Below are 26,130 nucleotides of genomic sequence, written 5' to 3' on the forward strand. Positions count from 1 at the left end.
GCATTTTTTTGCTGACTTTTCTAGTTTTATGTCTATCAAAAATATGAGTTAAATGAAGGAAACTCAGCTTCTGAAAAGACCAGTTGAAAAGAAATAATTATGGTAATGTCATAGGTTTTGTTGTAGCAAGTTTAACTATAAATTCTTGCTGCCTAAGGAAAACCTGACTTTGCTTATAACTTTCAAAGTATTGCTATTAAGTGGAAAAAACTCAACCTGTATGTTTTGGGTGCTGCCTAATGAAGTTCTGCTTCCCTCTGTAGCTCACACTTTATTCAACTAGCAGTATGTGCCTGGGTAGTGAGGACATTGGGAGGGGAAGGTGGAGCACACCTATACCAGTAGTTATGGGCAGAGGGAGATATGGCACTGGGGACTAGATAAGCCAGCACTGCTGAAGAGTGGAGAGTCATCCAAGAGCTGTCCCTTCATCTGGTTCACCCTTGAAGCAGATAATTGTGTTTTCTAGTCTTGTGGTGTTGCTTTTGAATGTCAGGCTGGTCCTTAATAAGACATCTATTACCCATGACTTAATCATGGATGAAGGGGCCAATCTAGCACCTACATAAGAAACCTGGGCGAATGGATTGGGAGGAATGGATCTTTTCCAGCTTTGTTCACTGGGTATGCAGTGCAGCACCAACACTAGCAAGAGGATTGGAGAGGGGATGTTGCTGTTATCTATAAAGCCTCTATCTCCCTCACCAGGAGACCAGTTTGGTCAAGTGCTGGTTTGAGTGTTTGTAATGGTGCTGGGCCAAAGATACACATCAGGAATTCTCCTGGTGTACCTGCCACCCTGCTGCCCATCAACACCACTGCCCATCAATCTTGTTGCCTGAGCTGGTCTTGGGTGTGGTTTTAGAAAGCCCTGGATGCTTGCCCTTGGGGATTTCAATATCCATGCTGGGGCCACTTAAGAAGGCTTGATCAGATCTTCATGGCTGTCATGACAACCATGGGGCTGTCTTAATGTCACTGGCCCAACACATCTTTCAGGACACACTCTTGACCTAGTAGTTTTAACTGAGCAGGAGGTTAGAGGTCAGGAATGAGGGGGAGGGAGTCCTCTTAAATCCTGTTGTCATGGTCAGACCTTTTCCTGGTGAAGTTGAGATTGATGGTGGCTTTCCCCATCTGCAGGGGTGGTGGGCCTATTAAGTTGGTCCACACTCAGAGACTTATGGAATCCAATTGATTCCTGAATGCTCCAAGGGATTTTCCAGTTGACATGGTTGGTGATCCCGTTAGAGCCCTGGTCCCACTATGGAATGGTATGATAGCTAGGGCTATGGATGCTATCACTCCCAAACATCCTCTCCAGCATTGTAGAGCTGAACTAGCTCCCTGGTTTACCAGAGAGCTGGGGGTGATGAAACAGGCACAATGACAACTAGAATGCAGATTGCACACATCAGACACAAGTAAGCATACTTTTCATGCTAACTTTGTGTGGGCACTAGGGAGGGGTGAACAAGCGATGTTGGAGACTGCCAAGATTCTCTTAGTGCTGCCTCACTGCTTGTCTCGTGCCTGACTCCCATTCATGTTTATTATCACTGCTCGCTTGCTCTGTACCAAAGGAACACTTGCACAAATAAGCAGCAGTTGAACAGAAGATTTGCACGAATCTTCCCAAATTTGCACAAATTTCAGTGTGATTCAGTCTACTAAGGAAATTTGTGCAAATCAGGAAATGTGCACAAATTGAACAGGAAATTGGGGATGAGATGACTGCGAGCATGTGTTCGACAATTTGTGAATATTTTTGGCAGACATGTCTGAGCTCATGCTCAGTGTTCTGAACGGGGCATATCTGCATGTTTTGTGAGCAAAAATGAAATTCTCATACATCCCTAGTGGGCAGTGAAGCAAATTTACTTCTCTGCCTCCATTGCATCCTTGGGTAGCTGACCAGCAGAGACGTTCTATTAAACAAGTTCATACTTAAGCAATTTCAGGAGCATGGGTTCTTGATAAAGAGTTATCAGTTAGAGAGAAATTACTGTCTGATACTAGGTCAGATATAAATGTACTTCTCTACTGTTTTAGGACAACAGAGGATAGGGATACAATCGAGGCATTTGCTAAGTTCTTCTTGAATGCTATAAGAATAAGATCTCTTCAGAACTGATTTTACTGTATATTTCCTGAATGTGTTTGTATTTTTGTATGTTAAAAGTCTGGTCAGTAACCATAATAAAGATGGTGATGATGAGTTATCAGAAAACAGAACCATCTGCAAGACTCCTTTTTGCGATAGCAGTACTTGCCAGTTAAGGAAAAAGTGTAATATTTGTTTGGCAAGGCTTGTTCTGAGCATATATCCACAATGTGGCTTGTCATGCTGAATTCCTGAATAAAGTAACAATGGAGTTTCTAAGGTAGTGCGAGTGCTGTCATAATTTCATTAATATTTCCTGTCACAGACATATGGTATACTTATGGATGAACATAATATATTGTAAACATCTAGTTTTCTGGAAAGAATTAGAAGAGCTTGATATTGTCTTAAGATTTCTGGAATTTGCTTTGAAAACTAGCTCTTTTTAGAGTGACTGACTAGGAAGAATCAGTATTAGAAAAACTGGTAACAGTTATGCAAAGCAATTTCCAGGACAAATCAACAGTAAAAATTGTAGCTCACAGTTTTGATACTCTGAAAACATTTAATAAATTTATACAATACAAAATTTTACAAATCATGTCTGATGCAACTATTATCCAATTGACAAGCAGAGACCTGCGAAATTTCAATAAAAGGATTTTAAATTTATACACATAAATTACTCAAAATATGTTCTTCTCCCCTTCTCTGAAAATACGAGGAGGCCCTCTTTCACTTACTTATGAAAAGTGGAAAGACACTTCTCCAAAATTTCTAAGAAGGGCATAGGAATATTTTATTTCATTTTTTTAATTCTGAATTTCTGCTACAGTAGCCCTCAAGACAGCTCACAAATCTCATAAAAACAGTCTAAAATAATATAGTACATTATTAAACCAAAATAAATAAAAGGTTAAGAATAGTATAAAATATAAATAAGAAAAGCTTATAGCTGAATAAATATTAATTGATATTAAAAGCGTGGACAAGCAGGATAGATTTTAAACATGTGATCACTTGGAGAAGGGCTTTGGAGAATATCTGATGAGTATATTCATAGAAACTAGTGTCCCAGGGCAGTTATGCAAGGGTTCCATAGAATCTCTGTCTTGTCCTCCATGCTGTTTAACATTTCCATGAAACCACTGGGTTAGAACATCTAGAGAACTGGGCTGAGACATTGTCAATATGTGGATGGCATCTAAGTCTACTTCTCCTTTTCACTTTCACTGGACCTGTAAAGGTGCTTGGATTCAGTAAAAGACCAGATATGTGGGCTAATAAACTGAAGCCAATCCAAACAAGACACAGATGTTGCTGGTCAGTAGACATGGTGGCATTCTACCAGCACTAGTTGCACTTCCCTGAAAAGAGCAGGTTTTCATCTTGGAGTCTTTTATATCCAGCTTTGCAGATGGATGCACAGGTGGCATCCAAAGCACAAAGCATCTTTCACTGAGCTCAGGTGATGTGCCAGATGAATTCCCTTCTGGAATGGGATAATCTTACCTCAGTTATCCATGCTCTGGCAACATCAAGGCTGGATTACAGCAAGGCATTATATGTGAGGCTGTCTTTGAAAACCATCCCAAAACTTTGACAGGCCTACAGTATAGCAGCCAGATTACTGAGACTCACCATGGGGAACATATTTTCCCAGTACTCAAAGATCTACACTGTCTCCCAGTTTATTTCTGAGCACAATGCAAACTGCGGGCATTTGAAGCCATAAATGCTCTGGAACCAAGGTAATGAAAGGAGTGCCTGCTTTTCCAAGCACCGCTTTCTGAAATCTGCCTTCCAGGTAGGGGCAGAACTTTCAACTCCCATCCCAGAGATGTGATCCAGAAAGATATCATGGTTGATCATACTGGAAGCTGCTGAGAGGTCCAGGATGTGGTAGTTACAGTCAGCCAGGAATATCCTGAATTGGAATACTGCCACCTTGCCTAAAAAGCAGATATTTGCCACTGCCAATAATTGACTGGGATGGTTTATTTAGGAGTAATCTCAGTGTCTCATTCAAGATTGCTGGAACCACCCCTTAAAGCTACCTTAGTGCCATTTTTCTTGGTAGAAATCAAATAAATAGTCCTATACATGCCTACTCAGAAGTAAGTCCCACTGAGTTCAATGGGGCTTACTCCCAGGAAATGGATATAGCATTTCAGCCTTAATGAGACATTTAGGACTTCCTGGAGCCAGCCAGAAACTCTCCTTTGGCTAGATATTTTGGACTAAGATAGACGAATCTTAGGCTACTTGTAATTTGTAGGCTACTCGTGTTTTCCTGATGTCCACATCATTAGCATGCAGCCAGAAATCATCCAAGTAACTGTGGCTAGACTATGCAAATATCCCACAATTGTACTGCATTCAACATGGAGTCCAAGACAGAGTGGATGCAACTTGAGAGGTCATACTGCAGCTATTTACACAATAAGGTTTGATTCCTTCTCCTGAGCAGACCCAGCAATTAAGGCTTTAAGAGCAGCTGTTTTAACTGCTACATAAGTGCCATGCCACAAACCACACTATGCTGCCACTGCAGTTACTTTATGCTGACATACTGGTACAGAAAAACAAGGATGTTGTCATGGGCTGCTATCAGATGGTATACTGGTCCAGATGAACAACTGTTCTGAATTATAATACAAATAAATAATCTAGTGTTCATTCTTGAGAATTTTGTTAGAGCTCTTTGCATCCCTTGTAAGACAGAACTAAGAATTATTTCTGTGTATTCTACATACTGGATGTGCAGATTACTTTTCACACTTTTCAGATAACCAAAGTCCTCTTCCACTGTTTGTGGTAAAATGTTCAACATTCTTTCTTTCACTAAAGAAGAGGGTTCAGGAAACAGTTCTATGTGAAAAGTGTTAAGAACATAAGAACAGCCAAGGGTCCATCTAGTCCAGCATTCTGTTCACACAGTGGCCAACCAGCTGTTGACCAGGAACCCACAAGCAGGGCATGAGTGTAACAGCACCCTCCTGCCCATGTTCCCCAACAACTAGTGTACATAGGCTCACTGCCTCTGGTCCTAGAGGTAGCACATAGCCATCAAGACTAGTAGCCATTGATAACCTTTTCCTCCTGGAATTTGTCCAACCCCCTTTTAAAGCTATCCAAATTGGTGGCCATCACTACATCCTGTGGTAGTGAATTACATAGTTTAACTATGAGCTGTGTGAAGAAGTACTTCCTTTTATCTGTCCTGAATCTCCCACCAATCAGCTTCATAGGATGACCTTGGGTTCTAGCATTTTGAGAGAGAAAAGTATCTCCCTATCCACATTCTCCATACCATGCATAATTCTGTACACCTCTATCACGTCTCCCCTTACCCTCCTTTTGTCCAAGCTAAACTATCCCAGCTGTTGTAACCTTCTCTCATGGGAGAAATGCTCCAGCCCCTTGATCATTTTAGTTGCCCTTTTCTGCACTTTTTCCAGCTCTACAATATCTCTTTTTAGGTGTGGTGACCAGAACTGTACACAGTATTCCAAGTGTGGTTGCACCATAGATTTGTATAGGGGCAGTATGATATTGGCAATTTTATTCTCAATTCCTTTTCTAATTATGCCTAACATGGAGTTTGTCTTTTTTTTTTTTTTTTTACAGCTGCTGCACAACGGGTTGACATCTGCATTGAACTGTCCGCCACAACCTCAAGATCCCTTTCCTGGTCAGTCACCGCTAGCTTGGATCCCATCAGGCTATACCTGAAGTTGGGAATTTTTGCCCCAATGTGCATCACTTTACACTTCCTTACACTGAACCATAGTTGCCATTTAGATGACCATTTTCCCAGTTTGGAGAGATCTTTTTGGAGCTCTTCACAATCCCTTTTTGTTTTAACCACCCTAAATAATTTGGTGTCATCAGCAAACCTGGCCACTTCACTGCTTGCTCCTAATTCCAGATATAAACAGGTTGAAAAGCATTGGTCCTAAAACAGATCCCTGTGGGGATCTGTATCCCACTTCCCTCCATTGGGAGAATTTATCATTTATTCCTACTCTCTGCTTTCTGTTCTTTAACCAGTTACTGATTGGTAAAAGGACCTGCCCTCTTATTCCATTATTGCTAAGTTTATTCAGGAGTCTTTGGTGAGGGACTTTGTCAAAAGCCTTTTAAAATTCCAAGTAAACTATGTCTACCAGATCATCCCTGTCTACATGTCTACTGGCACTTTCAAAGAACTCTAAAAGGTTAGTGAGACAGAATTTACCTTTGTGGAAGCTGTGCTGATTCTTTTTCAGCAGGGCTTGTCCTTCTATATGCTTAGTAATTTTATCTTTAATAATGCCTTCAACCAATTTACCCGGAACCGACATTAAGCTAACCGGCCTGTAATTTCCCAGATCCCCCCTGGATCCCTTTTTGAAAATTGGTGTTATGTTGGCCATCTTCCAGTTCTCTGGTATAGAGGCTAATCTTAGAGACATGTTGCATATTTTGGTTAGAAGACCAGCGATTTCATATTTCAGTTCTTTGAGAACTCTAGGATGGATACCATCTTGGCCCAGTGAGTTATTTGCTTTCAATTTATCAATAAGGATGAGAACTTCATCTTTTCTCACCACTATTTGCCTCAGTTCCTCAGACTCTCTTCCTGAAAGCATCAGTTCAGGGGCAGGTATCTTTCCTGTATCTTCTGCAGTGAAGATGAATGCAAATAATTCATTCAGCTTCTCTGCAATCTCCTTGTCCTCCCTTCAGTACTCCCTTAAGTCCATTGTCATCCAATGGTCCAACTGCCTCCCTAGCTGTTTTTCCGCTTCTGATATATTTAAATAATTCTTTATCATGGGCCTTGATATTGTTAGCGATATGCTCTTCAAAATGCTTTTGAAGACTTCTTAGAAAGACTTCTTAGTCTTATTTCTAATTTCTTGGGCAAGACTTATTAGAAAGACTAATAAGGCTTTCTTTTCTCTAATAGCTCCCTTAACACTGCTCATTAACCATGCAGGCGACCGCTTGGACTTGGTGCTACCTTTCCTAACCTGTGGTATGCTTTTTAGCTGTGCTTCTATTATTGTGGCTTTGAGTAATCTTCAAGCATTTTGAAGGGATTTAATCCTCTGGACTCCCCCTTATAACTTCCTTTTCACCAGTTAGAGAAGTTTCCTCTTTTGAAGTCAAATGTGACTGTGTTGGACTTCGTGGGCAATTTTCCACTTAAATATATATTGAATCTGATAGCACTGTGATCACTGTTTCCAACTGGTTCAACAACATTTACATCTCGTACTAGGTCCTGGGCAACACCACCTAGGATTAAATCCAAGGTCGTCTCCCCTCTGGTTGATTCCATGACCAACTGTTCTAGGGCACAATCGTTTAGGGCATGGAGAAATTTGTTGTGGTTGGAACATGCATTTATCCAGTCAACATGGAGATAATTGAAGTTGCCCATTATTACAACACCGCCTTGTTTGGAGACCTCCCTGATTTTGTTTTCCATCTCAAGGTCCCTCTGAACATTCTGGTCTGGGGTGTGTGATAGCATGTTCCTAGTACTAAATTAGTTTTCGAGCATGGTATTGTCACCCGCAGCACTTCTGTGGAAGAGCCTACCTCTTTCAGGTGTTCTAGTCTGCTCAACACTATGCCCTCTTTGACGTACAAAGCAACACCTCCCCAGTATGCCCTTCCTTGTCCTTCCTGTAGAGTTTATATCCAGAGATGACTGTATCCCACTGGTTCTCTGCACTCCACCAGGTTTCTGTAAAGCCCGCTATATTCAGGTTTTTCTTTAAAATCAAGCACTCCAACTCTCCCATTTTGGTTCGGAGGCTTCTAGCACTTGCAAAAAACCCCTATACACAGTGTCCCCACCCCATCCCCAGTGCCTCTGGCGTGTGCATGTTTTGCTTTGGGATGTTGGCCCCTTTGATTGGTTATTATGTTTTACCATATACTCCTGGCCAATTTCCCCCCCTTCTATATTTGGTTAATCAAAAACGTTTTCATTTTCATCCCTTGGGGATGATTTAACCCGAACTGGATGTTTCCCAGCTCCTATCGGCTTTCCCCCAGGGTTTAGTTTAAAAGCTGCTCTGCCACCCTTTTTACTTTGATATTTGAGATTTTAATGGCTTGCCTCTAACAACTCATTTTGGAAAGAGCCTATACAGGTTTAAGTTCAGTAACTTCTGTTGTGAAAGCCTGCAACTGATTAGTAAAGCTACAGTCAGGGCCAGAAATATTGGAACAAGGATAACTGTTTTGGCAGTTGGCCTCTGTACACCACCACATTGAAGTTGAAAGGAAACACACCCAGATGGGAGCGAAGTCAGGACTTTCAGCTGTAATTCAAGGGGTCTGACAAAAGTGGGGCACTAACCATTCAGGAAGGACAGCCAGTGGCATACCCCCCCCCCCGCATCATTGGTGGCTCATAAGTAATGGAATGAATGGCTGACAAGCAGCTCCACGGCCAGGGGTGGCCTGTTTCCTGGGTGCCCCATGACCAATCAAGCAGATAAAAGGCCTGGAGGTGGTTCTGATTGTTACATTTGCATCTGGTAGCTGTTCACTGGAACTCCCAACATGAGGTCCAAAGAGGTGTCCATGTGAGTGAAGGAGGCCATCATTAGGCTGAGGAAACAACATAAACCCATCAGAGAGATAGCAAAAACAGTGGGAGTGGCCAATACAACAGTTTGGAACATCCTGAAAAAGAAGGAATTAACTGGCAAGCTCAGCAACAGCAAAAGACCTGGAAGACCATGGAAGACAACTAAAGTGGATGACCGCAGAATTCTGCTCATGGGGAAGAGGAAACCCTTTCACAACATCTAGCCAGGTCAAGAACACTCTTGTGGAGGGAGGCATGTCACTGTCAAAATCTACAGTCAAGAGACAGCTTTATGAATGTAAATACAGAGGCTTCACAACAAGGTGCAACCCACTGGTAACACTCAAGAACAGAAAGGCCAGATTAGCCTTTGCCAGCAAACACCTAAAAAAGTCTGCCCAGTTCTGGAAGAAGATTCTTTTGACTGATGAAACCAAGATTAACTTGTACCAGAATGATGGGAAGAGAAAAGTATGGAGAAGGAAAGGGACAGCTCATGATCCAAAGCATACCACATCATCTGTCAAACATGGTGGAGGCAGTGTTATGGCATGGGCATGTATGGCTGCCAATGGAGCCAGGTCACTGGTGTTTATTGATGACCTCACTGCTGATAAAAACAGCAGGATGAATTCTGAAGTGTATAGGGCTATACTTTCTGCTCAGATTCAGCCAAATTCTGCCAAAATGATAGGACGCCGCTTCATATTACGGATGGATAATGACCTAAAACATACAGCAAAAGCTACCCAAGAGTTTCTCCAGACAAAGAAGGGGGATGTTCTTCAATGGCAAAGTCAGTCACCTGATCTCAACCCAATAGAGCATGCTTTTCACTTACAGAAGACAAGACTGAAGGCAGAAAGACCCACAAACAAGCAGCAGCTGAAGGCAGCTGCAGTAAAGGCCCGGCAAAGCATCTCGAGGGAGGAAACTCAGCATTTGGTCATGTCCATGGGTTCCAGAATTCAGGCAGTCATTGACTGCAAAGGATTTTCATCCAGGTGTTAAAGGTGATCCTTAAGTTTGAAATGATGTTGGTTTGTTCCACTACTTATGAGCCACCAACGATGAGTGTGTGTGTATGCCACTGGCTGTCCTTCCTGAATGGTTAGTGCCCCACTTTTGTCAAACCCCTTGAATTACAGCTGAAAGTCCTGACTTCGCTCTCATCTGGGTGTGTTTCCTTTCAACTTCAATGTGGTGGTGTACAGAGGCCAACTGCCAAAACTGTTATCCTTGTTCCAATATTTCTGGCCCTGACTGTATATATATTTTAGTATCAACCAGATTAAACCAGACTGTGAAGGATTGCTGAGACTAGTCCCAACAACCCTGCAAGGTAGGACAGGCCACACCTGGCCACAAATCCCCGCAATAACCCAGTAGCCTTCCACCCAGGCCAATAGGCACTGAAATTAGCACTGAAGTTATGCAGAACTCACCACACCAACTGAAAGTTGGGGAAAAGTTTATTGAAGGAAAAGGTACAATTGGGAAGGGAAGGGGAGAGATGTAAGGTTGTACAGGTTGTTACAAGCAAGATTACAATAAACAAAACACCCAGGAATGCTGAGAGCCTTTATAAGCACTGCCAAGCAAAATAACAAAGTTAGCTAGTCTATCCTATACATACCGAAGTATGGGCCTTCCAGGATAGTTTCCAGCCATCAACACATCCAAGAACCATCAGGGCAAAGGAAGATGACCCACCTCTTCCTCAGTCCCCTATTTAAGGCCTGGCCCTAGCAACTCAAGGCAGAATTCATGGAACCAAACAAAGCTCAGCCCCTGGGCAGACCACCATCACCTCAGAAGAGGCAGGATCTTCCCACCAGACACAGCCATTATCTCTTTCCCAACTAACATGGACTGAGCTTGGCCTTGAGCAGCAGGGCCGAGGAACTGCTAGATAACAACCAGCTCCAGGTGGTTACCTCGGACGTGACACCCCGGCCTGTTCTCATGGTAGAGAGCAGGCCTTCATTCTTGACATCTACACATTGGACTAACTCCCCTTTCAGACATACAGAACTTTGCTTTAGTAATACCTGGTTGCATATTCCTACCGGGAACGGAGGGGAGGGTACAAAGTAATAAGCACAAGGTGTCCAACAAACACATTAACTATTATTCTTTAAGGTTGCAATCCTATGCATGTTTAAACAGAAAATGTCCTACAACTCCCAGCATTCCCCAGCCAGCATATACACATGCGTGCGCACACACACACACGCACTATCGTTTTGCAACAAGGACTAAATAACGGTCTCCACTGCCATATTAATACTGAATACCAGCTCTGGAAACATGTGTTATAGTACAATGTTTAGTAGACATTCCCTATAACATCCCTATTATTTTCTTATTGAAGTGGTATACATTTTGAAACACATTACAGGCACTTCATTAGAAATAACAGGGGAACTCTTTATATTAAAAGGACACAATCATATTGCAGTGTGCTAACAAATCCTCTAAATAGGTGAACAGACCTGGAAACCACCACCACCCAGGCCATACAGTGATACGCCAACAAGTAGTTTTAGCATTGGAAGGAACCACACCATTCACTCTGCAGGGAAGGAGCCACACTGAAGTGGCTCCCCAACTGCTGTAATAATATCTGAATTGGACCCAAGGCCTGAAGAAAAACAGAAATAATGGATGAATGGCACTGGAGATAAAATATATTTCTCCATTCTGTTCTGCCAATATCAAACACCTAAAGGGTATCTAAAGGGTAGGGACCTTCCCGTATGTATCTTCCCATTTATTAACAACTTCATCAGAGGCCCTGCTCTGGATTATAATTGGATTAGAAAGACAGGCTGCTAATCTGTAAATGCAGTTATTTGAGTGGCCATCTGTGCATTCACATATATGGGCTCTTTGCAGAGTCTTGATCAGGAAACTTCTCTAGCTGAGGAATTTTTGGCAGAAACCTTTCCCCCACCATCCCAGCGTGCATGTACGTAGCAATTTCCCTCCTATTCCCTCCATTCCTTAAGACTGCCAAAGCAGCCTCAGAACCAAGAAAAACCTCAGCATCGACATTGGCATCAAAGGAAAGACAGTGAGTGGGCTGTGTGAATGCACAGATGACCACTTGAAGAACTACAGTTAGAGGTAAGCATCTTGTCTTTCTTCTTCATGGTCTCTGTTCATCACACATGTGGGCAAGTAGCAAGCTGACTTACTGGAGGTGGGGTTAGTGTCCTACTGTAGAATGGCCGACAAAACAGCAAGTCCAAAGGAGCAGTCAGCTCTACCCTGTAGCGGCTAATGAAAGTCGATGGCCTGGACCACATAGCTGCCTGACACAGGTCCCTTGTGTAAACACTACTGATGTAGCCACTGCCCAAAAATTGAATGAGCCTGAACATAGTCAGAGAGTGGAAGTCCTGTCAATTCACTGGCCAGCTTGATGGTGTGAAATATCCAGGAGGACAGCCTCTGAGATGACAGAGGCATTCCCTGTTGCCTGTTCCCATAGTATAACAGACACAGTGACTTGCGAAAATTTGTAAAAAGCCAGAGTACATTGCACATCCAAAGTGTGAAGAATGGATTCAACAGGAGTTGAAGGCAATAGAAAGAATGCTGGCAAGACAGCTTCATGATTTAGATGGAAGTCAGAAACAACTTTAGGCAGGAAAGCCAGATTGGGACAGAGCACCACTTTATCATGGTGAAACAACAGATAAGGAAGGTCAGCTCTGAAAGTGTAAAGTTCACTGGACCTGCGCTCCATGGTAATTGCCACAAGGAAAACAGTTTTCCAAGATAGCGGGCAAAGGGCCACAGCAGCTAGTGGTTCGAAAGGTTTGGTGGAGAGGCCCTGTAGAATGGGTGTTGGATCAGGGGGTGGGGTGGTGAAATTACGGATTCCTTGGAGAAACTACTTGACCACTGGATGGGAAAAACTGACACCCCTGTCCATTGGATAGTGAAAGGCAGAAATTGCTGCTTGATAAACCCTTAGAGAAGGTATCGATAAGCCTTCTCATGGAGGGATAAAATACACTGTAGAACTAGGTGCAATGGGCACCGAACTGTATTGAATCCATGAACATTCACAAAGTTAGAGAAAGAACAACTTCACTGGCATAGGAACTTCTAGTAGTTGGTTTACGCACTGCATCAAGGATACACTGAGCTGCCTCTGGCACAGCTGCATGAGGATTCTCCATGCTGTCAGACAGAGTGTGTGCAGATCTGGATGGTAGATTCTGCCCCAGTCCCGTGTAAGGAGATTCGGGATATGGGGAAAGCAAACATACTGTTCGAGTGATAGGTAAAGGAGGAGAGTGAGCCAGGGTTGAGAAGGATGCAGTTCACCCCATCCACTCTGCTTTTTACCACAACCCAGGTGATGAAAGGGAAAGGTGGAAAGAGGTATAGAAACGGACCCATCCAACGGCCCTATTGATCCCGAGTCCACTCCTGTCCTGCTGCAAAAATGTTTACACTTGCTGTTCTCTGTTCAAGCAAAGGTCTATAACCTTCACCACCCAGTGGGAGGTCCTCAATCTTGGAGCAAGCTTCTTCTGATGAACCTGAAGATCTAAGCCATGCATGCCTCCTCTGAGCGATGAAACCAACCATTTCCTCTGCATCAGTCAGCCATGTGTCTAGACACATTTATTTGCTGGTGAGAGAGGCATATCTCCTCAGCTTGAAACGCTTGTGCTAATTCCTGTGTATCCTCTCGGAGATGGTCGAACAGCAATCCTACTTTTTCTGATATCAGGACATTGCTGTTTGATAAATAGCTATTCTCAGTCCCAGTGCAGCAGAGGAGTAAATACGATGTACTGTCAAGTCCAACCATCTACCTTCTTTATCCACAGGTGATGCATGGATTTTCTGTAACTTGCCCTGCGATGCTTCCACAATAGTGGAATTTAGCATAGGAACAGAAACCCTGCATCTGTCTCCAGAACCTTGTACATCTGCTCAAGCTGCTTTGAGGTGGCTGGTACAGAAGGAGGAGCCTTTCAAAATTGCTGGATGGTTTGTAGAAGTGCCAGAACCAGAGGAATTGCTACTGGAGTAGAAACCTCTGACTGTACCACATCAAAAACTGGATCTTTGATTTTCAGTTATTGGGTCTCCAGAGTGGCATACAGAGTATTTGCTCAGAAAAAGGCCCCATACCTTCAGACAGGAATGAAATAGCCTGTTTCCCAACGACAGCATTTGGGGATGATGTGGATGGCACCAGACATTGAGTCTGACTGAACTTTGGCTATTGGGCAGTATACAAATGTAATAAATTATCAATCGTGTGGTCCTGACAGCACAGACACCCCTTTTTGCTATTGGAAGGGGCACAATCCCGCCAGCCCACCTTCGGATTGGGCAGGCATGAGGAGGTGGTATGAGTGGGGGTAGGATACAGACTGCTAGGTAGTGTAGTGAATGGTAGCAGAGGAGGTGGTGTGAACTTTTCCATTAGTGGTATTGAAGGAACAGCTACACCTGGCACTTGTGTTGGTGGCAGGAAGAGCATGCTCCCTACCTATGGCCCAATTGGAGTCCACCAGAAGAACAGCTTTCATTGTGGTGGTCCCCTCTCTTTGGAACTCCCTGCCCCTGGAGGTCAGGCAGGCACCAACACTGTGTTGTTTCTGGTGCATCCTGAAAACAACTGTTCCAGGATGCATTCCTCAACTGACCAGCCATGGTTTCTATTGGCATTCTGTTTTATAAAAAGCATTATTTTAATATGGTGTTCTGATCTTTTTAAGTCTTTTACTGTTTTATCCTTTGTGTTCACCGCTCCAAAATCTGTTTTAGGTATGGAGCAGTATACAAATATTGTAAATAAATAAACAAACTGTTGACATGGAAGGGAACACTCATGGAGGAATCACAAATATTCCTGCCTTGGAGGTGGCTTTGATACCACAGCTGATGTGGTACGTTGGTACCGATCAAGTGAGAAGTGAGCTGGATAGTGGTGGCGTGACCTGTATACATCCCCACAAATATCCATGTTATATCTCCAATGAGGGTTGTTGACACAATAGTGGTGTCGAGAAAGATTCCAGTGAGATGGACACCATCTATTCCTGTCCCAGGGTAGACAAGATTGATACCAGGGTTGCTCATGCCATTCAGAACCCCAAGCCCTGTGGGGTCTGGATGGAAGTAGCCAGAGGCAACTGAATCGGGAAACCCCTGTTGAGATGGGGGATAGTGCCTGCAATGCGAGGGTGATCGACTTCTCCTGACATCATTCAGCTGATGAGGAATTAGGAATGAAGACACCTTTTGTATCTTGCCCTCTGATGTGGAAGCCACAAGAAGAAGCTCTTCTACAGGTTCGTTTCTCTGTGTTGGTTCCGATATCAGTGGTAGGTGTACTGGTCTCAGTGAATTAAGCAGTGGTGGAATTAAGCGGTGGCAGAAGCCTGAACTCCCTCCTGGGGAAGTCTGTTTTGCTCTTTCATTGCTGGACTTCTGGTGACAGGTGAATAACATTGTTTTGCCACTGCATTTGAAGCCCCCTGAGAGTAGAGGGGATTTCACTCTCTTAGTTGCTGTGCTGAGCTTCTCCTTCCTCTGCTGGTTTTAATTTTGCTGTTTATTTGATTGGATTTTTCTGGTTTGTTCTTTTTAACTGTTGTATTTCTTTTAAATATTGTTAGCTGCCCTGAACAGACAGGAGTCTTCAGTTCAAAGGAAAAGGAATGGGGATTCTGAAAGGAGTTCTTTCGATTCCAGCCACTGTGTGGTTTACATTTTAGCTATTAACTAACTTTGGATAGTAACAAATTTACCTATGTTAATATCTCAGCTAAAACTTTAAAACCACATATTTTAATTTGCAACTATTTAGAATTAAATATGAAAAATAATGGATATATTTATTAATTCTTCTTTATTCAGACAGCAACATGTGTTGCTAAGACTGGAAAAAGTGTCATTTAGTTCTTACCAATTTGTGCATATAAACATCTGCATACAATATTAATATGAAGTATAAAAATACAGAGATTTTAATGGGAAAATATTAAACTGGTTTAAAAAATCATTAAAATAATGCATAAGAGGCATTATATAGATTATACCTATACATTTTGTAGTGACACTTCTATGCCAACAGAGGAATATTTCCAGAATGTCAGACTATGTAAAATGTTGCTTTGTAATTAGAAAGAAATATTTGTTGGGTCACACAGTCATAGGCAGCAATCCAAAGTAATCATGCACAAGAAAGCTGTATGTCTGCAGAGCTGGAGCTTGTTCTGTACATTTCTCTCTGTAGCAGTTTCCACTGCTGAAAAGGCAAGCCACTTTTTAAGCTACTAGTGGCCTTCTTTGGGAGAAGAAGATACTACAGAATTTTTTTTCAAGAGGTAGCACTGGACATGGGTAATGTAATTACACAGATATATCTTCAGTGGATTATGGCTACAGTGTACTGTGGTGGCATACCTGTACTCTTCAGAAGCTTTGCGGTTCAGTATTACAATAATTCAGTAGTGATATATTTGCTATTTGAGTTTTGCAACTCTGTCCTCTCCCTAATACATTCACCATTCCAATCCTGTACAAATGAAAAGCACCTGTGCAAGGTATGCACAGCTAAACATTTACTGTGAAGTTTGCACAAAAGAAATTCTCAGCAAACTGTGCCCCGAGGTTTATACTACGATCAGTTGACCAATAGGCTTTCATAGAACAACGTATCAGTACATTTTTGGTCTCCATAAAATACACAAACGAACACTTTAGATTATATAGGTAGTAGATAGCTGTGAAACATTCTTTGTTAATTAGGTATCCAATAGTAACAAATTATGCACCTATTACAAATGACCTTTGAAGTCACTCAAGGTACAGTCACAATCATGCATTAAAATCTGCTTTTCACTGTAATGTGTGAATGTATGAAATTAAATGAGGCTTGCAATGTAATCAGTGTGGTTGGATGCCTTAATATATTCCATTTCAATCTGAAATAACTACAAGCCAAGAGTGATGAATCTAATTTGATCCATTGCTCACAAAAACCACTGAAAGAAGATATAAGCAGCCTCAATGACAACTGGAAACATCATCATATTTCAAAAGTGGTTAATATGTTCTAACAACAATAGATATCTAAAAATATTAAAAGCGAAGAAAAATGAATTCCACAATGTTAGAAAGGCACATAATATTAATATAATAAAAACTACACTGAAAATTGGATGCTTTGATTACAATCCAGAATCCAGTAACTTCAGATTCAAACCTATAATATCCATAAACAGCAGGAAGCAATTACATTGTCCCAAGAATATCAACCTACTATGATTTAACATTTCGAACCTCATTAGATGTAATATGTATTAATTAGTAATATCACCAGTATTTTCTATTTGTATCATTATTGTTTGACAGCCTATAAGACAGGGTCTTAGAGTCAGTGATTTCCTGTGATCAAAATCTAACCAAAACATTTTTTCTTTAAGAATTTGCTAGTTAAGTCATATTAATTAGTAAGATTGCAATCTGATTAAATAAATGTTAATTGATTAATCACATAGGTTTCAGTCAATTTATCAGTTTATCTATGAATTAAATGTGCATATGGGTAAAATCATGGGGTCGCGGTGGCTTAGTGGTTAAGACGCTGAACTGCAGACCGGAAGGTCGGCAGAACAGCAGTTCGAGACCCGAGTGCTGCGTGACGGAGTGAGCTCCCGTCTTCAGTCCCAGCTCCTGCCAATCTAGCAGTTCGAAAGCAAGAAATTGCAAGTAGATAAATAGGTACCGCCTTGGCGGGAAAGGTAACAGCGTTCCGTGCACCTCGGTGTTCAGTCATGCCAGCCACATGACCCCGGAAGCGTCTTCGGACAGCGCTGGCTCTTCGGCTTAGAAATGGAGATGAGCACCACACCCTAGAGTCAGACAAGACTGGTTGGGGACACCTTTACCTTTTTATGGGTAAAATCAATATTTCCGAAGGAAGAAATAAGCATACTTCTTTGTTTTTAGATCATGCACACATGTTATAGCACACATTATCTTAGAAGGGGCATTCCTCTTGTGTGTGAAAAAAGAATGCCTCTTAAGATAGTGCTTACTGTCAAAAATGACGGCCTGCTTTTCCACCATGAGACTAGACCTGGGTGTCACATCTGACACAACCACCTGGAACTGTGTGCTATATAGCAGCTCCCTGGCCCTGCTGTTCAAGGCCATGATCAGTCCTCGTTGACTGGAAAGCAATAACAGCTGGACTGGGTGGGAAGATCCTGCCTCTTTTGGGGTGAGGGTGGTACACCCAGGGGCTGAGCTGGTGATTGGTTGAAGGAAAATCTGCCCTGAGTTGCCAGGGCTGGGCCTTAAAAGGAGAAGCCAAAGTGTGGTTGTCTCCCTTTGTCATGGTGGTTCCTCGACCTAGCTGGAAGGCTGGACTCTATCCTGGGAGGCCCATACTTTACATGTACAAGGATAGGCTAGCCAGTTTTGTTATTTTTGCTTGGGTGTTAGGTTAAAAGGCTCTCTGTGTAACCAGTTGCTTTTATTGTAGTATTTCAGCTTGGTACCCTTTTGTACAATTTACTCCCTCCATCCTTCCCCTTCCCTCTACCCCCTTTACCTTAATAAACATTTATCCAACTTAAGGTTGGTGTGATCTTTTCTGAGCAACCTCAGTGCTAGTTTCAGTGCCTCTTGGCCTAGGAGGGTGACTACTGGGTCATTTTGGGGACTTGAGGCCAGGTCTGGCCAGCCCTACCTTGCAGGGATGTTGGGACTAGTTCCAGCGTTCCTTCACACTTACCACCTGCACTTTTATAAGCATGTGTTGTAAGTATTTAAATCTGCTGCCCAATAAATCAGGACTACCTTTCAGTCAATTACAGTTTTTAATCAATGAATCAAATAAATTAATGAATTAAATGGTTACAGTTTTTCATCAATTAATCAAGCCATTAGAAGGGCGCTGGACTCTTGCCAGCAGGGCTGGAGGAGTGATGGATGTGATTTTCACTTCTCCGTTCTCCTTTTTGTTTCCTCTAGATGGGCCTCTGAGCCCATCTAGAGGAGTAATGATACTGGAGCTGGAGAGGCTCCAAAACATGCCCTTTTCCCTCTCCCAGAAGCTGTACTGGCGACTTCAGAAAGCAGCCGTCATGGTTCTTTCCATGGCAGCTGCAAGGGTGGGATCGGAATCCAGCATCCCCCTCCTGATTTTGTAGCAGTGTGCACAACTTCGGGAGGGGGACTCTGAAAAATCCTATGGTTTCTGGGACACTCTTCCAGAGACAATAGGGTTATTCTACCCATGTTGTAGACTTATTCATTCAGGATGGTGCAGATATCATAAGAACATAAGAAGATCAATGCTGGATCAGACCAAGGGTCCATCTAGTCCAGTATTCTGTTCACACAGTGGCCAACCAGCTGTCGACCAGGAACCCACAGCAGGACACAAGCGCAAAAGCACCCTCATGCTCATGCTCCCCAGCAACTGGTGTATATAGGCCCACTGCCTCTGGTACTGGAGGTAGCACATAACTATCAGGACTAGTAGCCATTGATAGCCTTCTCCTCCAGGTATTTATCTAACTCCTTTTTAAAGCCTGATATTGGGCGGTATAGAAATGTAATAAATAAATACATGATTTTCATTCCTGAAATTAAAAAAACACAACATATTTATAATTCTAAACTAGTGTCCTGAAAAAGTAACAGGTTTCCCAACAATTATTGCAAATACATGTAAACCAAAAGAAAAAAAGAAGCGACTTATTCTATACAATGCTGTACAATTAACTCTACTCAACAGAATGGGAAGGATACTGATCTTCAAAAGGGGGAAGGATTAGCAATAGCCTAGCCTATGCTTTTCAGTGAGGTAACCATTAAGCTACTTATCCCCCATGCCCAGAATGGTTTTTTCCATTTAAAAAAATAATAAACAAACAAACAAATAAATATATAGGCTTTGAAAACATATGCATCCTCTGTTAAAAAGAAGTAATCATCAACTTACTAGCCCATCAGGACCAATAATAAGGCTATGCGATTTTCAGTGGTGATGAACGTACAATTAAATTACTTCCCTCCCCCATCCACACAGCATTTTTTTCTGAGTTGTTGCAACATGCAAAGGGAAAATACTTCTACAGGTATTCAAATCAAAGATTTCAAATACCTAATGCACTTGTCACTATTTCTGTTACTAATTTAATCCCATAGTTATAGCCCACTCACAGTTATAAAAACATGCAGCAGTCACATAAATAGCTCAGTATTTTAATTCCAAGTTCATAATATTTGACACTAATAGGATTATTTGTTTTTATCTAGTAAATAAAATAGCTCAGTCTGTCACTCACTTCTTTTTATTCTGTTTTGTCTTGCTACATACATCTTTTGTAAAATGAAAATGTCTGTTTTAAGTGGAAATATTACAGTATGTAACATTTTAATGTCAAAATAATTGCATTATGAGATTTGGAGTTTCATAATTTAAGATCAGAAAACATTTGGATATGCATTTGACAAATATAATCCTGGGAAGATCAACTGCAGGTTAAAAATAAGGTTAAAAAAGTTAAAATTTGCAAGATGACTGGACAACAGTTATCGTCACTAGATATTTATTCTGAGAACTTGGGTGAAAACTGAGCACATTTCCAGTGAGAAGTAGCAAGAGATACTGCTGAAAGCTGACGATATCAGTGTAAGGCTATATTTCCTTCAGTGGGTCTGGAGACCAGCATTCACACTTTTAACTTATTCTAGTTCATTTGCCCATATTATGGAAAGCTCATATAAATGTATGATGATCAATCTTTGCTGAAGAAAGCTAGGGAATTAGAGTAGCAAGTTCACCTTAATTCTAGTTTATACTTTAAATGGTTTGCACAGTTATTCAACAATAAAATAGACTAAACTAAGTATGCATATTCAGGACACCATTTTGGACTTTTAGTTCAAAAACTAAAAACACAAGAGGAGCTGTTGGATCAGACAAAAGGTCTATCTAACTGAGCATTCTGTTCCTACGGTGCTCAACTAGATGGCTATGGAAATACCACAAGCAAGATATAAGGGCAGTAGCATCTTCCTCATGTTCTGTAGCAACTGGCATACAGAGGCCTATTGTCTCTGGTACTGGAGGTAATATATAGCCATCATGACTAATGGCCATTGATAGCCTAGCATTATCCATTTTAAACTAGTGTTACCCATTTTAAAATGAGGCAAGAAATGGGCAGAAAAAGCCGGACAGATGTGTTAAACAGAACCTTCCTCTTTTCTTGTCCACAGTGATGTATCCATTTCTCTCCACATTATTTCTTGTATTTTCTAGACATACAGTGCAAGCTGGAACTTTCCCCCCCATTTTCTGCTAGAGGATGTTAAATTGTGAAGAGGTGCATCTTTCTGTGTCACCACTAGGCAAGCTATGGACCTTCCCCAGAAAGCAGATTTGAGGGGGAACGGGAACATGCATCACCCCTTCTTAAAAAGATATGAAGAGAGTCTACTGTTGCCTTCCCAGCAAGAGCTCTCTTGTGAGGAAGGGTTGCTATGACCTGGTTCGCACATAACTGCGGAAAATTGTGGGTTAATTAATTAACCCACAATTTGCCAGGTTGCACGACATGTGTGAGCTGCTTCTGCTTTGCATAATCAACCTCCAATCAGCCTAATTATAGGTTGTTGTGTGATGTGCAAACCCAGATACTTTGGATTGTTTGTGGGTTACAACCCAAAGGTAACCTATGATTAGTTCTTAGATTGTTTAACCCATGAGTTGTTTAACCCATGAACAATCCAATGTGTCCGGGTTTGCATATCACACAACAAGATACAATCAGGCCACTGTTATGTGCGAATGGGAGTTGGACCCAGAGCATTTCCCCGCCAGTGTCTATTTGTGTCTAACTGAACACAGTACATTTTTGTTCATATAAACAAATACAAGGTGAGAGCTGGGGTAATCATGGAAAAAGTGAACCTGAACTCCTGTGATGGCAGCAGCACTTTTACAGTTGCTGCCATCACTGGATTTGCTGTTGACTATATCAGTGATATATCTTGTTTATGAACACCTAAAGTGGTTAAGGTTTGCTTGCATTGACAAAATGGCTGTGTGTGGAATCAGCTTCAACAAACTATAGTCTGGATGCAAAAACCACAGAGTTCCATGCAATGAGAGGAGGTCTGGAATATCTTTCCTTGAATAGAAGCCCCCATGCAGAACTCTTCTGAAACTGAGGGCTGCTTCTAGGATCGGCATCAGCACCTGGCATACTTGGCCAGCTACTAGGATTCATGCGACCCAGCAAGGCCCACCAGAGGTGACACCACACTGCCTGTGCTCCATCATCACTTGGCCCCCCTGGTGGCATGGATACTGGCCTTCTCTGTCTGGATGGACCCAGCACTGATCAAAACCAAGCAGCCATTCAGCTACCAACAGTATCTGTGCTATGCGTATCAATCTGAGAGGAGGGGGTGATTGGCAACTGGAGTGTTACTGGGGCCATCACCCATGTCACTGGGTAGGGGACAGTGGAGATCCAGTGGTTATGGGGGCAATTCTGTTGAGGCCTGGTCATCAGTGCTAGGTGGGCCCCATTGACAGGACTATGCCAAGGGCCCTGGGTTCTTCATAAACATTATGCATTATGGCATGCCATTCAGAAGGTAAAAAGACAAAACTTCTGTTGGGCATGCCCAAGGCCTTAAGTATGTTTAACATAGTTCTTTGGATCCTAGCTACTGATTTCCAAGTAAAATACCGCATAAAGGGAATATCACTTTGTAGAACTTATCTGTGACTACACAGAATGTTCACATTGAAATGCTTGCACTTTATAGTGGATCTACTTCTCCAATTCTCTGTCAACATGTTGATACCACTCAACCTCATCTATTTTGAGATTGTTCCCTCCCACAGAGCAAACATTCTGATCAAATTCTTCAATGCTCTGGTTCATATGAGAATTCGCTACAGTTCAGAGCAGTAAATCGTTCACTTCACTATAACAAACATTAGTTTATTTTTTTCTTTTTCTCTGTATGTGCAAATCTTTATTACTTGAGAAAAAGCAATATATAATAAAATCTTTTTTTTCTTTAATGGATTGCTTATTAGCATAACACTGGGCTTCCCTGTATGAAATATTCCATGTAAGAGAACCACCCCCACATCATGTGTGCCTCAGGAGATTATAATGTAATACTAAATAGACTTTAGTATAATACTTTAGAGACTCTAAGACAAACACATGCTTATAAATATAGTAACAACTACAATTTACATCCCAGCTTCAATTTGCAATGTTGATCTTGCTTACTGGGATGTCATTAGGTCAGGGGAATTGAGGCCAATCCAGATAATCCATGAGTAAACTGGGACTGGAACTAAGATTGTCTGTATCAAAACCCAATTACTATCTAATTCCACCTCTTGGTGATCCTTTTAATTCTAACTTTGAATTATTTATACTTCTAGTAGGTTGCCAGTTATTACAAATTAAACCAACTAATAGCTTGATTTTCTGATAGATAATAGTAGCAACAAAAATACGTTCTAAGAAAATTCAGAGGAAAAGAACACAGCAAAGCAAAATAACTTTACTATACTTCCACAATTAATTTAAAGTAGATGTCAGCAACATTTTTAGCCATTTGCTGGCTTCAAAAGGAGGTGGCCAGAAATCATTAGGATGTCAGATGCAAGAAAAGAAACTATGTTAGTAGTTCACCAATGGTCTTTTAAATGATCTCCAGTTCATAAAATAAGATTTTAGAAATTTTTTAGTAGATAATTATACTTCCTGATTTTGTAATTAGTGGAACTACATGTAATTACATAATAATTATGATGGTAATTACGTAATTAAGATGTATAATTATGTAGTAAAAAACATTATGGAAATAAAAACTATCAACTGTATAACCACAATACATCTACAAAAAAATTCTCTCCCATTGCTTTAAAACTGTATTTTCCCACAAAAATATCAGTGATTAGTCTACTGTATCAACTACCTGATGGCAAAATAAAGAAAAATTGTACAGATATTAAGACACTGAATTATCCTCTCAAGGCGTAATTATAGCAATTCAGTAACAATCAAATGTATATATTTCACCTCAAATCATAGTAAATCCACTGAAATCCTATTGAAATAAATGAAACAAGGCCAAAAAAACCCCTTTAGTTTAAAGGTGGAACCTATGGATACTTACCTGGGAGTAAGCTCCATTGAATTCAGAGAGTATACTTCTGAGTAGACATGTATAGGATTGTGCTGTAAATGGATTTAATACTGTGGATTTTAATATTCCTTAAATACTGTTGCTAAAAATATATCCGAAAATATATGCTGCATGTTTGAAAAATAGTGTTCTCTCTAATGAAAATTGTTCCATTGTTTAATCTGTATTACAGAAGTCTTCTTCCATTCCAAAAGCATTTTAAATAGTGTAATTTATTGTCTAGCAAACGTATCTAATTATTTAGTCCCAACTTCAAATTTGGCCTAAATCTGCCTATTTTTCCAGAAAACATGACTTGGAGTTTATAGCGTGCATTTAGTTACCAGGAAGCCAGTGATCCCTGTAAATAAATTCTCTCTAGACTGACTGAATATGAAAAATAATCATAACGAGTTGTTTTACTAGTTTATGTTTGAGAGGTTGTTTCCAAAGCCACTTCAATTATCGACTTGATGATATAAATACTACCTTACCAACCATATGCCAATTCAGTGCATCTGCCCAACGTATACAAAAAAATCTTATTCTGCCCCTTGCACCCAAAGTGTACTGATACTTTGTGGGAGTACTCCAACCACATTTATGGAAATGGTTAATTTTCAATGCTGCATTTCATTCTTAGCTTTCTTCTGAGACACACCTGCAACACCCTGCTTACACTTCTCTGAATAATCGTCACCTGCTAACAGAGACATATTGAAGATCCATCCATTAGTAACTCTGAGAAATATTGTCGTTAAGAATAGTCCCCTTCTAAAGCTTTCTAGCAACTCATCCATAAAAAACACACACTTTGTACTGATATCTGGCATACCAAGTCATGAACATAGGGGGAAAAAGCAATGTTTAAATTACAGGATACAAACAAATATTCAAAGTTAGATTTTCTGTTGTGCATGTAGGTCGTACAGTTTACCTGTTTCATTTTTCTAAATACAATTTTACAGTTTATTCATCCAGAAAGTAAACTGAGCATGTTTAGTATTTTTATGAAAGTGGGAGTGTAAAATGCTTCTATAACTGTGTAAAAGTATTTACTGAGCATGCATCTGGTTTATTTTATAAATCCACAGTATAAAAATGAATAGCATGAAGATCTCTGTAAGTATTGAAATATGCTCTGAAGGTACAGACAGTGCTTTTAATATCTGACCTAGTTTCAATCAATAAACATCTCAATATAACCTAACCTCCCATTTTTACTTCAGGCACTATTCTGATACCTTCAGGAACTTCAGATAATAGCATCAGAAATCTCTACAATTAAGGTGTGCTATATCTGCTACTGCTAGGTTAGCAGACTTTATATGCCAAAGAATGGAAAAATGTAAGACTTAATAGAAAGTATAACATGTACAGAAATGATTATTTCTGGTCTGTTCTTCAGGATATCATTTAGGTTGTTAAGTTGCTAATGGTTCTACTGCTTGAACTAGAGCCTGGTTCTCACAGCCAGTAGATCGGCTGCATCCCTTCACTGGAAGCAGATCCAATGTTCATTGTGATGTCTTTTCAGAAACTGGATGGAAGCAAATTCCTCCATAATGAGCTTTAAACCTGTTTTCTAAATATCTGATGAGATAGATGGAAGAACCGCTAAACAAAATAAATACTAGAAAGCAGCAAAGTTTTGATTAGACCTCTTGCCATCTGTAAATTTCTTTGTCTTTAGGCCTGTGTCACATCCCATCAGTCCCTGCTCCCCCACTGTTAGATAGGACCTCCATGGTCCTCATAGTAGCAGTAGTAATGCTCATAGTCTGTAACTGATCCTTCCTCCTCAGGAATTATAATGGGATTAAGCATTGTTACATCACAGCAATTCAGAAAAGGGTTATTGGAAAGGTCAAAGGTGTCCCAGAATTTCCAACGCTGCAATAACTTGGGTAGAAAAATTACTTCTGAAAAGCTAAGTAACAATTAGTTCATTGATTTGTAAAAGTAGGTACTAAGATTACACTCAGAAATCTATTCATAAATTGACCAGATCAGATAAATTAGAATAAGAAACTACAAGAATGTGTGAAAATTCTGTGGTGGGAAGGGACTGAACGATCAACCTGCATGTGTCCCTTTCACTGACCTGAAAAAACATGCATGTGTATATATGCACAAACACAAGTACACATGCACAGGTAGGCCATAACTATATGCTCTCAGGTATATACGATGTAACACACAC

At 41.0% G+C, this 26,130-nt stretch overlaps 1 protein-coding gene across 5 annotated transcripts in view; it reads right to left on the reverse strand.

Moving 5' to 3' along the window:
• The window catches only part of POLA1 (DNA polymerase alpha 1, catalytic subunit), a 312,738-nt gene that overhangs the window by 52,610 nt on the left and 233,998 nt on the right, over positions 1-26,130 (reverse strand). The gene's annotated exons all lie outside the window — the stretch shown is intronic.

The sequence above is a fragment of the Heloderma suspectum genome, chromosome 3, assembly GCF_057233095.1.
Source record: "Heloderma suspectum isolate Gila_16-S chromosome 3, 16-S_ref, whole genome shotgun sequence".
Taxonomy (NCBI): domain Eukaryota; kingdom Metazoa; phylum Chordata; class Lepidosauria; order Squamata; family Helodermatidae; genus Heloderma; species Heloderma suspectum.